This window comes from Littorina saxatilis, linkage group LG5, assembly GCF_037325665.1.
Source record: "Littorina saxatilis isolate snail1 linkage group LG5, US_GU_Lsax_2.0, whole genome shotgun sequence".
Taxonomy (NCBI): Eukaryota; Metazoa; Mollusca; class Gastropoda; order Littorinimorpha; family Littorinidae; genus Littorina; species Littorina saxatilis.
In genome coordinates this window covers 62342464-62352017 of record NC_090249.1, presented here as the reverse complement: position 1 = coordinate 62352017, position 9554 = coordinate 62342464, and positions in this window count along the sequence as shown.

The window sequence follows — 9554 nt, the reverse complement described above, 5'->3', positions numbered from 1 at the left end:
GAAGCCAGGAATCAAAACAGCCTTTAAATGGGAAGACAGGAATTAAAATAGCCTTTAATGGGAAGACAGGAATAAAAATAGCCTTTAAATGGGAAGCCAGAAATTAAAACATCCTTTAAATGGGAAGCCAGGAATTAAAATAGCCTTTAATGGGAAGACAGGAATAAAAACAGCCTTTAAATGGGAAGCCAGAAATTAAAACATCCTTTAAATGGGAAGCCAGGAATTAAAACAGCCTTTAAATGGTAAGACAGGAATAAAAACAGCCTTTAATGGAAAAACAGAAATAAAAACAACCTTTAATGGGAAGACAGGAATTAAAACATCCTTTAATGGGAAGCCAGGAATTAAAACAGCCTTTAAATGGGAAGCCAGAAATTAAAACATCCTTTAAATGGGAAGCCAGGAATCAAAACAGCCTTTAATGGGAAGACAGGAATTAAAACATCCTTTAATGGGAAGCCAGAAATTAAAACATCCTTTAAATGGGAAGCCAGGAATTAAAACAGCCTTTAAATGGGAAGACAGGAATTAAAACAGCCTTATGGGCGGGGATGTAGCTCAGTCGATAGCCGCGCGCTGGATTCAGGTTGTATCCAGTTGGCCGCTGTCAGCGTGAGTTCGTCCCCACGTTCGGCGAGAGATTTAACTTTGTGTGCAGACTCTCCTCGGTGTCCGAACACCCCCGTGTGTACACGCAAGCACAAGACCAAGTGCGCACGAAAAAGATCCTGTAATCCATGTCAGAGTTCGGTGGGTCAGTTATAGAAAGACGAAAATACCCAGCATGCTTCCTCCGAAAACGGCGTATGGCTGCCTAAATGGTGGGGTAAAAACGGCCATACACGTAAAATTCCACTCGTGCAAAAAACACGAGTGTACGTGGGAGTTTCAGCCCACGAACGCAGAAGAAGAAAAAGCCTTTAAATGGGAAGACAGGAATTAAAATAGCCTTTAATGGGAAGACAGGAATAAAAATAGCATTAAAAGGGAAGACAGGAATAACATTAAAAGAGAAGACAGGAATAAAAATAAATCATTAAATCCAACTCAACACTGGTCAAGGGCAAAGTTTATTCCTCAGCCAATAAACGTACAAACAAAAACACATCACAATCATTCATGTCCACACAACGCTACGATATGAAGAACACATAAATAACATGAAACAAAGAACATTGTAAGCAGTAATTAACATAATTATGGACCTCGTAGAAATGTTTATAATATTCAGTCCGCAGGAAATGTCCAATCCCATAAAGTTAAATAGAAAAACCTAGTGGGTTGTCAGTATGACTGTTATAGTAGGGGTTCTATTTGTCAGAATCTTTCAAATTTGTGTTACATTTATAAAACTTGGCAGAGTGATAGAGTAAGTGATCCTAAAGAAATTTAGAAACACGGCCATCGCAATTTCTCACTTTCAGTATCTATTTTTAAAACAATTCAAAATGGCCGCCATTTGACCCTAGAAATGCTAATATCTCAGGAACCATATGCACTACAAACATCAAAATTTGCACACGCACTCTCATGAAGTAGTGTTGTAACATCGAAGTATATGTACACATGTTGTTATATATCCAAGGTCAAAGATCAAGGTCAAATAGAAAGTCAGTGTCACGTTTGGGTAAGTGACTGTAAAATGCTAATTTCTCAGTAACCATATGCACTTGGATCATAAAAAGTGATAGATAGTATCATAAGGTAATGCTTTCACACCCATAGTTAATTCACTTATGTCATTGTATATTTAAGGTCAAATTTCAAGGTCAAACGAGGGGTGCCGGCAGGTAATTCTAGGAATGCTATTTTCTCAGCACCAACATGAAGTGGGAATACAGGATTTGGTGAACATATTACCTGTATTATATTATCAGCAGGCCTGCTATGTATATATATCTTCACATTATTGTGCATTAAAGTTCAAGGTCAAACAGGTATGCACCTGATATAATTATAGTTCAGAACACAGGTGCTGTCCATTTCCAAAACCAGTCAAGATCCATTCAGCAAGCAGGGACACACGTGCACTTGCAAAGTGCTGTGCATTTCAACACAGCCTTACGACACCGGCACCGCATGCTCTTGCATCCCTTTTTGCAGCCACACTTCCACAGTTCACGGCATGTCTTCGAAGCCTCGTCCAGGGCAGTCAAGAATGGTTGCCAAGCACCATTGACAAATTGCCAACCCCAGTCGCCAGGGTTTGGAAGACTAGGCGTGGCGACTTCAGCCTGACCCCAGATATGTCCTCCTTGATAAACAGCTCTCCTTGCATGCTGCAAAAGGGCTTCGCTAGTTGGAGGAATGTTGTCGATCTGGCGGCCAACCTTTGCAAACAGGCCGTCCCCTCGCAGAGTTGACATCCGGAAAGTTGCTTGTTCTGTCATACAAAAGTACAACATATCTCTCCAGCAAGGCTCTGTCATATGCGGAGATCTCTGTGGGTGCTTCTGACAGAGACTGGAAGGCCTCGCTGATGTCAGGAAACAGGTACCACACATCCCATGCTGTTTTCTTCCCAATGCTGCTGGACGACGAGACCGTATCACAGCCGCTGAAGCTGTGGAACAGTGGCAGACAGCTGGCTTTTTCTGGTCCCAACATGCTGGCGATGTCATGTGCAGAGATGTATTGGTAATTCTGGCCGACTCCCACAGCGATCCACTGCTTCAAGCCCAGGGCGACGGGCAGCAGCAGCAATGGCGAGCACAACAACATCAGTATCCAAATTTTGGACAGGAGCTTGTTTGACGCGCTGATTTCCGTGGTCGCTCAAATTCTGTCTGTGTTGAATCCATGTCTGCAGCTTCGTAATCTTTCGAGCACTGGGGCAATTCCCTCACTCGTTTAAGGCGCGAGGAGCTGTATTTCAACCTGCAGCTGCTGTGGATTACCGCCTTGTTCTGCCAAAAGATGTTTGCCAAGTTAGGGCCGTTGGGAAGCCTTGATGAAATATCAGATGGAAGTGCTCCCCTAGCATGAAAGTGCCCCAAGTTTTCAGCCAGTGTCTCATATCTATGTCGGTTTCTTCATCTTCCCTCCCTCGCTTCTTTTTCTTCGGCATATTGGATGGTCCTGTCGACAGAAATTAGATAGCATGTGTTAAAACACCACACACACACACACACACACATACACACACACACACAAACACACACACACACATTGATCACATGGTATATATATATATATATATCATGGTATATGTATATTTATATCTCAGAGATCAGCCTACCTTGGCTGGGTTTAAAACTCAGCTAAAGAGCTACTTGTTTCGCAAGTTCTATCATTGAAAAAATGAAACTGTCTGCTTGGACAGTTTTGCTGTTCTCTATCACCTATCTTTGTTTGTATAGAGTGGCTTTTTTGTATGATGATGGTGAGTGTAAGTGTGTGTGTGGGAGGGGGGCTGTATGTGGAGGTGGGGGCGGTAATAATTGTCATATTTCGTTTTATTTTGTTAATTTTCTGTGTTAATGGTCTAAATGGTAGTGTTTGCTTTGATTGTTCTTGCTTTTGGTGAATCCGTGAGTTAGTGCATTGAGTTTTTCAACTGATAAGATGTGCGCTTTATAAATGCTATTCATTATTATTTTATTTTATTTTATATTTGACATCATAATTGTCACCACATTACTCCTATACCCCCCCCCCCCCCACACACCTCCAGATAGTAGCCACTTTTTCTTCATGGATGATAAGACAGAGAAAAAGCATGAAATGGTTTTTTTTAACAACTCACAATCACAATGAAGGTGTCACATCAAGAATTAAGTGATATGGAGAGCCTGAACCACAGGAGCAGAACCACAGTCATGTACTGAGGAAGCCCTGGAAGGTATTGATCACAACACAGGGTCTTCAGAGTGAGCAGCAACTGCTAAACTGCAAAAGAAAAAAAAACACACTGGGGTAGATAGGGGTACCTTGGTGATGTAATATGAGGACGGGCTCATAATACCCTAATGGGACCTTAATACCCCAAAATGTCCGATGTACTCCCCCACCGTTGAAACACACACACACACACACACACACACACACACACACACACACACACACACACACACACACACACACACAGGCAGACGGACACACAATTGGGTGGTTTGTTCTTTGAGAAGACTAAAATTGAGGTGTTTATTTTATGGTAATTAGAAACAATTTTTAAAAAGCCGGAACAGTAACTAACCCTAACCTAACCCTATGGCACTTATTGGCACTTGAAAAAACTGGGTGGCTGACAACCCACCCAGGTTTTTTTTCAAAACCACCCACGGGTTTGAGGCCGTGTATCCCTAAATCCATCCTTCTTCCCCCTCCCTCAGTCCATTCCTATCTCTCTCTCTTCCTCCCCATTTATCTCTCTCTCCATATATATCTCTCTCTCTCCCTCCCTCCCTATCACCTTCTCTCTCTGTCTCCCTCTCTCCACCCCTCCTTCCATCTCTCTATCTCCCTCCCTCCCTTTATTTCTCTCTCTCCCTCCATCCCGCTCTCTCTCCCTTTCTGTCTTTTCTTTATTTGGTGTTTAACGTCGTTTTCAACCACGAAGGTTATATCGCGACGGGGAAAGGGGGGAGATGGGATAGAGCCACTTGTCAATTGTTTCTTGTTCACAAAAGCACTAATCAAAAATTTGCTCCAGGGGCTTGCAACGTAGTACAATGTATTACCTTACTGGGAGAATGCAAGTTTCCAGTACAAAGGACTTAACATTTCTTACATACTGCTTGACTAAAATCTTTACAAAAATTGACTATATTCTATACAAAAAACACTAAAAACACTTAACAAGGGTAAAAAGAGAAACAGAATCCGTTAGTCGCCTCTTACTACATGCTGGGGAGCATCGGGTAAATTCTTCCCCCTAACCCGCGGGGGGTGCTCTCTCTCCCGCCCCCATGCCTTCTCTCCCCCCCCCCCAGTCTCTTCCCCTCTCTCTCTCTCTTCTCTCTCTCTCTCTCCCTCTCTCATGTGCATTTTCACTGTTTTGTCATTTCTCTTGACAACACTTCTTCTTCCAAATATTTTGGTAAAACCAAGTAAGTCCGCTTGCTTAGATCTACCCATTTTTTGTTAGATCTAATATTGGGCGAAAAAGGTGGTAAAACCAATAAGTAAGTCCACAAAATGCCCAACAAAATCAAAACCATCCATCAGATTATTATGAAAATCGAGTTTTAGATCTAAACGTAAATTAATGCTATTTATCTTATTATCCCAGTGGGTGGATCTAGATACTCATCACTTTTGAGACATTTTATCAAACACTAAAAGTCGTTTTTCTCGGAAGTAGCTTCAGTGGACTTACTCGGTTTTGTCAACACACGGCAGAGTTACTGTAATTGTCCAAACATGTCAAATGTACTCACCAGAGAGACTTTTCAGCTGCCAAAACAAAGAATGCATGTGCGATGTCCGCCATTTTTTTCATTCTGCCCATCCGTTCTTCTGTATTTTCAAAACGCTTTTAAAAATATTTTGAGCTCCAAATAACAATTATATCAACATAACAAGTCAGAATATATTATTATGTTTATTTCAATAACTCGTAATATTTTTTTCGGTGAAGTTTTGTATTTTATTCCTGTGCTGCGGACTAGCATTTGTTCCAATTTCGTCTGCATGAAGGCGCCAGGTTTAAAGCCTTATTTCTTAAAAACAATCGCATTTTTGTGATGGCCATGTTTCTAAAAACCCTTATTTTATTCTTAACTTGCCTTTTGGGGCATAACATAAAATGTAACAAGTGTTTGAAAGGTTTATGTGTTTTCGTTGCAAGTAGAACCCCCGCTAATAAGGGTTCTGTGGAAAACAAGAGAATCTGTCGGAAGACTCAGGTTGTAGGTATCTGGGGCCAGTTTCATAAGCCAGAAACACAGTCGACCAACTGCAGTTGTCCGAGAGAACCACAGTAATCCGACGTTATCGGGTTTCACGAACAAAATTTCAGTCAGTCGACTGCGGGTCGTCTCACCGGAAGTCGGCCAAACACGGTGATGCTCTCCCCCCAACACTGTGTTCGGCTTACTGCGGTAAACCGAAAATAAATGTAATTATCCGCACAGTCAATGGCAGAATGCTCACACTTTTTTGGATTGTGAGCAAACCTTGTGATTGTTCTTCGAAATGTATCTATCATGACGCAGTAATCCAGGAGACAAGTCAGGGTTATGTCTTGAAGACGTCACATTATGGCGTAAGAGGGTTTGACGTCACGCGAAGGAATTACTGAAAGTCTCGGTCATTGTTATTTTGAGCGGGCCGAGACTAGTTTTTTCTTCGAAATCGGCCATTTCCACGTGCGAATGAGCAAACGGAAGTGGTAATGTTGCTAAATTTAGCCCTCGACTTGGCCATTCGGATTACTGTACAGTCGGTCGACTGCGGTTGTCCGCGGGTGACGGTGATTCGCTCATGAAACGCGCTTCGTGTTTCGGTGACACGGCGATCAACCACAGTCCATCGACTGGGCAGTCGATCGACTGTCAGTCGGTTCCCTGCTAGCTTATGAAACTGGCCCTGAAGACGCAGTCGCTTTTCCAATCAACTAAGATTTTTATTAAATGAAGGGGAACACCCGAATGAAGTAACCAAGTAGCCCCACCCCGTCTTAAGCTGTGAGTAGAAAATTCATTAGCAGGAACATTTAACGCAGTCAGATGGAGAGTGATGAAATTACGCACCGAAGCTGCAAAAGGCAAGATGACTTCACTCCCACGCTTAAAACTGAACAACGGGTGCTCCGAACACAAATCACCCCCAAGGGCTAAAAAAATGGCGAAGAGCTTGGACAGGGCACAGAGGATGATCCTTGTATCTTGGAAGAACAGCAACGTGACACCGTTCTCCGAACTGAATTACTTTAGAACGTCTCACCGTAATAACAGCAACGTGACACCGTTCTCCGAACTGAATTACTTTAGAACGTCTCACCGTAATAACAGCAACGTGACACCGTTCTCCGAACTGAATTACTTGAGAACGTCTCACCGTAATAACAGCAACGTGACACCGTTCTCCGAACTGAATGACTTCAGAACGTCTCACCGTAATAACAATAACGTGACACCGTTCTCCGAACTGAATTACTTTAGAACGTCTCACCGTAATAACAATAACGTGACACCGTTCTCCGAACTGAATTACTTTCAAACGTCTCACCGTAATAACAGCAACGTGACACCGTTCTCCGAACTGAATTACTTGAGAACGTCTCACCGTAATAACAGCAACGTGACACCGTTCTCCAAACTGAATTACTTCAGAACGTCTCACCGTAATAAAAATAACGTGACACCGTTCTCCGAACTGAATTATTTCAGAACGTCTCACCGTAATAACAATAACGCGACACCATTCTCCGAACTGAATTACTTTAGAACGTCTCTCCGTAATAACAGCAACGTGACACCGTTCTCCGAACTGAATTACTTTAGAACGTCTCACCGTAATAACAGCAACGTGACACCGTTCTCCGAACTGAATTACTTCAGAACGTCTCACCGTAATAACAATAACGTGACACCGTTCTCCGAACTGAATTACTTTAGAACGTCTCACCGTAATAACAGCAACGTGACACCGTTCTCCGAACTGAATTACTTGACAACGTCTCACCGTGATAACAATAACGTGACACTGTTCTCCGAACTGAATGACTTCAGAACGTCTCACCGTAATAACAATAACGTGACACCGTTCCAGGGCCGGACCAAATGAGTTGTAAGGGGGGGGGTTCCTCCTTTTTTGGGGGGGCAAATCAGCGAAGTGGCGAAGCCACAAGCTCGCGCCTGCAAAGCAGGCGCGCGAACTAGGGGGGTCCGGGGGCATGCTCCCCCGGAAAATTTTTGAAAAACGGTTAAAATCTGTGCAATCTGGTGCATTCTGGGCCTTGTTTTGAGGGTTAAGAGCAGCATTTTTTGGTGCTAAAACTAGTAAAAGTCAAAGCAAGGTACATGCTTTTTCCAGGGGTGGGGTTCCGGTACCCCTGAAACCCCCCCCTGGGTCCGGCCCTGCCGTTCTCCGAACTGAATTACTTCAGAACGTCTCACCGTAATAACAGCACCAGCGTCTTTGAAGGAGACATCACCTCTGGTTATCAGCGCATTATCACTGGTTATCAATAACAATAACAATAACAATAACAGCACTTTATTGTCCATTAAAATATTACATAAAAATGGAAATTTTTCTTCGGCACACCCTGTCTGCCTGTAAACGATTATAACAACAATTGTATAGGACGACACACATAAAACATAAAACATAAAAGGGATACAATCAAATATGATATTGCACTATGTAAATTTACCCTGGTTACCCTGGTTATCACTGGTTATCAGCGCATTATCACTGGTTATCAGCGCATTATCACTGGTTATCAGCGCATTATCACTAGGGTGGAGCGAGGAAAAAGCAACATTGCTTATACGCGAACCCCGGCCGGGTCATACCTAAGACTTTAAAATTGGCAATCTAGTGGCTGCTCCGCTCCGTTTGAACGCTCACCAAACGGGAACATCCTAGGTGCCCTACGTAAAGAGCGAGCAATTTTTAAAGAATTAATTTTGCAGATTGTCTCGAAGTCGAACACTTTTTGGACCCATCCTGAAGTCAGGTCAAAAATGAGTTACTTCCCTTAAATTGGCGATAGCCGTGGATCGATGATAATCAGAAAGTTTTTGGACCGTGGTGCGTTTTTTTAAAATCTAAATAATAAATTGACAGCGTGTTTTCATCAAGACAAGATCAGTGCAATTCGAAGTTGTGAAAGTTTGAAAAAAGAAAAGCCCGGAAGCAGGGTCACGCAAGGGTCGTAGCAGACGACGGTTTATGCGGCATATCGCCGTTCCTCTCCACAGTCAAAAGCCATCGCTAGAGTTCTTGTGAACCACAGCCGTTTGTTTCGTGCATAAAAACGTGCTATTGTAGATAAGCTGACATCGAGTCGCATTCAAATGACTAACTGACGACTACATTGTGAAAAAGGGAAAGTGGATCACACGGGTTCACGATGGCTCAGGGGTAAGATAAACCACGCAAAAATAAATTCTTTGAAAATTGTTCGCTCTTTACGGAGGGCACCTAGGATGTTCTCAATCGGTGAGTGTTTAAATGAAAGGGTGTTTGTACTGTGTGTAAAAGCCTGACCGTATCTGTGATGGTTTACGGGAGGCTTACTGTGCCTTTAATATAGCCAGGTAAAAACGTCCCTTGGGCTGAATTTTTGTTTCAATATAGCCGGGATTTCAATATAGCCGACTTCAATGTAGCCAACATTTTTTAACAAAGAAAAAGTAGAGCTTCAGCCGGGACCTGTAAAAAATTCTTTAATATAGCCGGGATTTCAACTTAGCCTACTTCAATATAGCCGGGTTTCACTGCAACTGAAGCTCTGGAAGCTGACCCCAGCTGCTGTGAGACACTCGTCTCAGACGTCTGGGCCCCACGCAAGAGCTTCCATGAAGTCAGAACAGATGTACCAGGACTGACAGCAAAGGGCGAACAGTCACCACATGTCCAGAAGGCCCTCGCTATGGAGA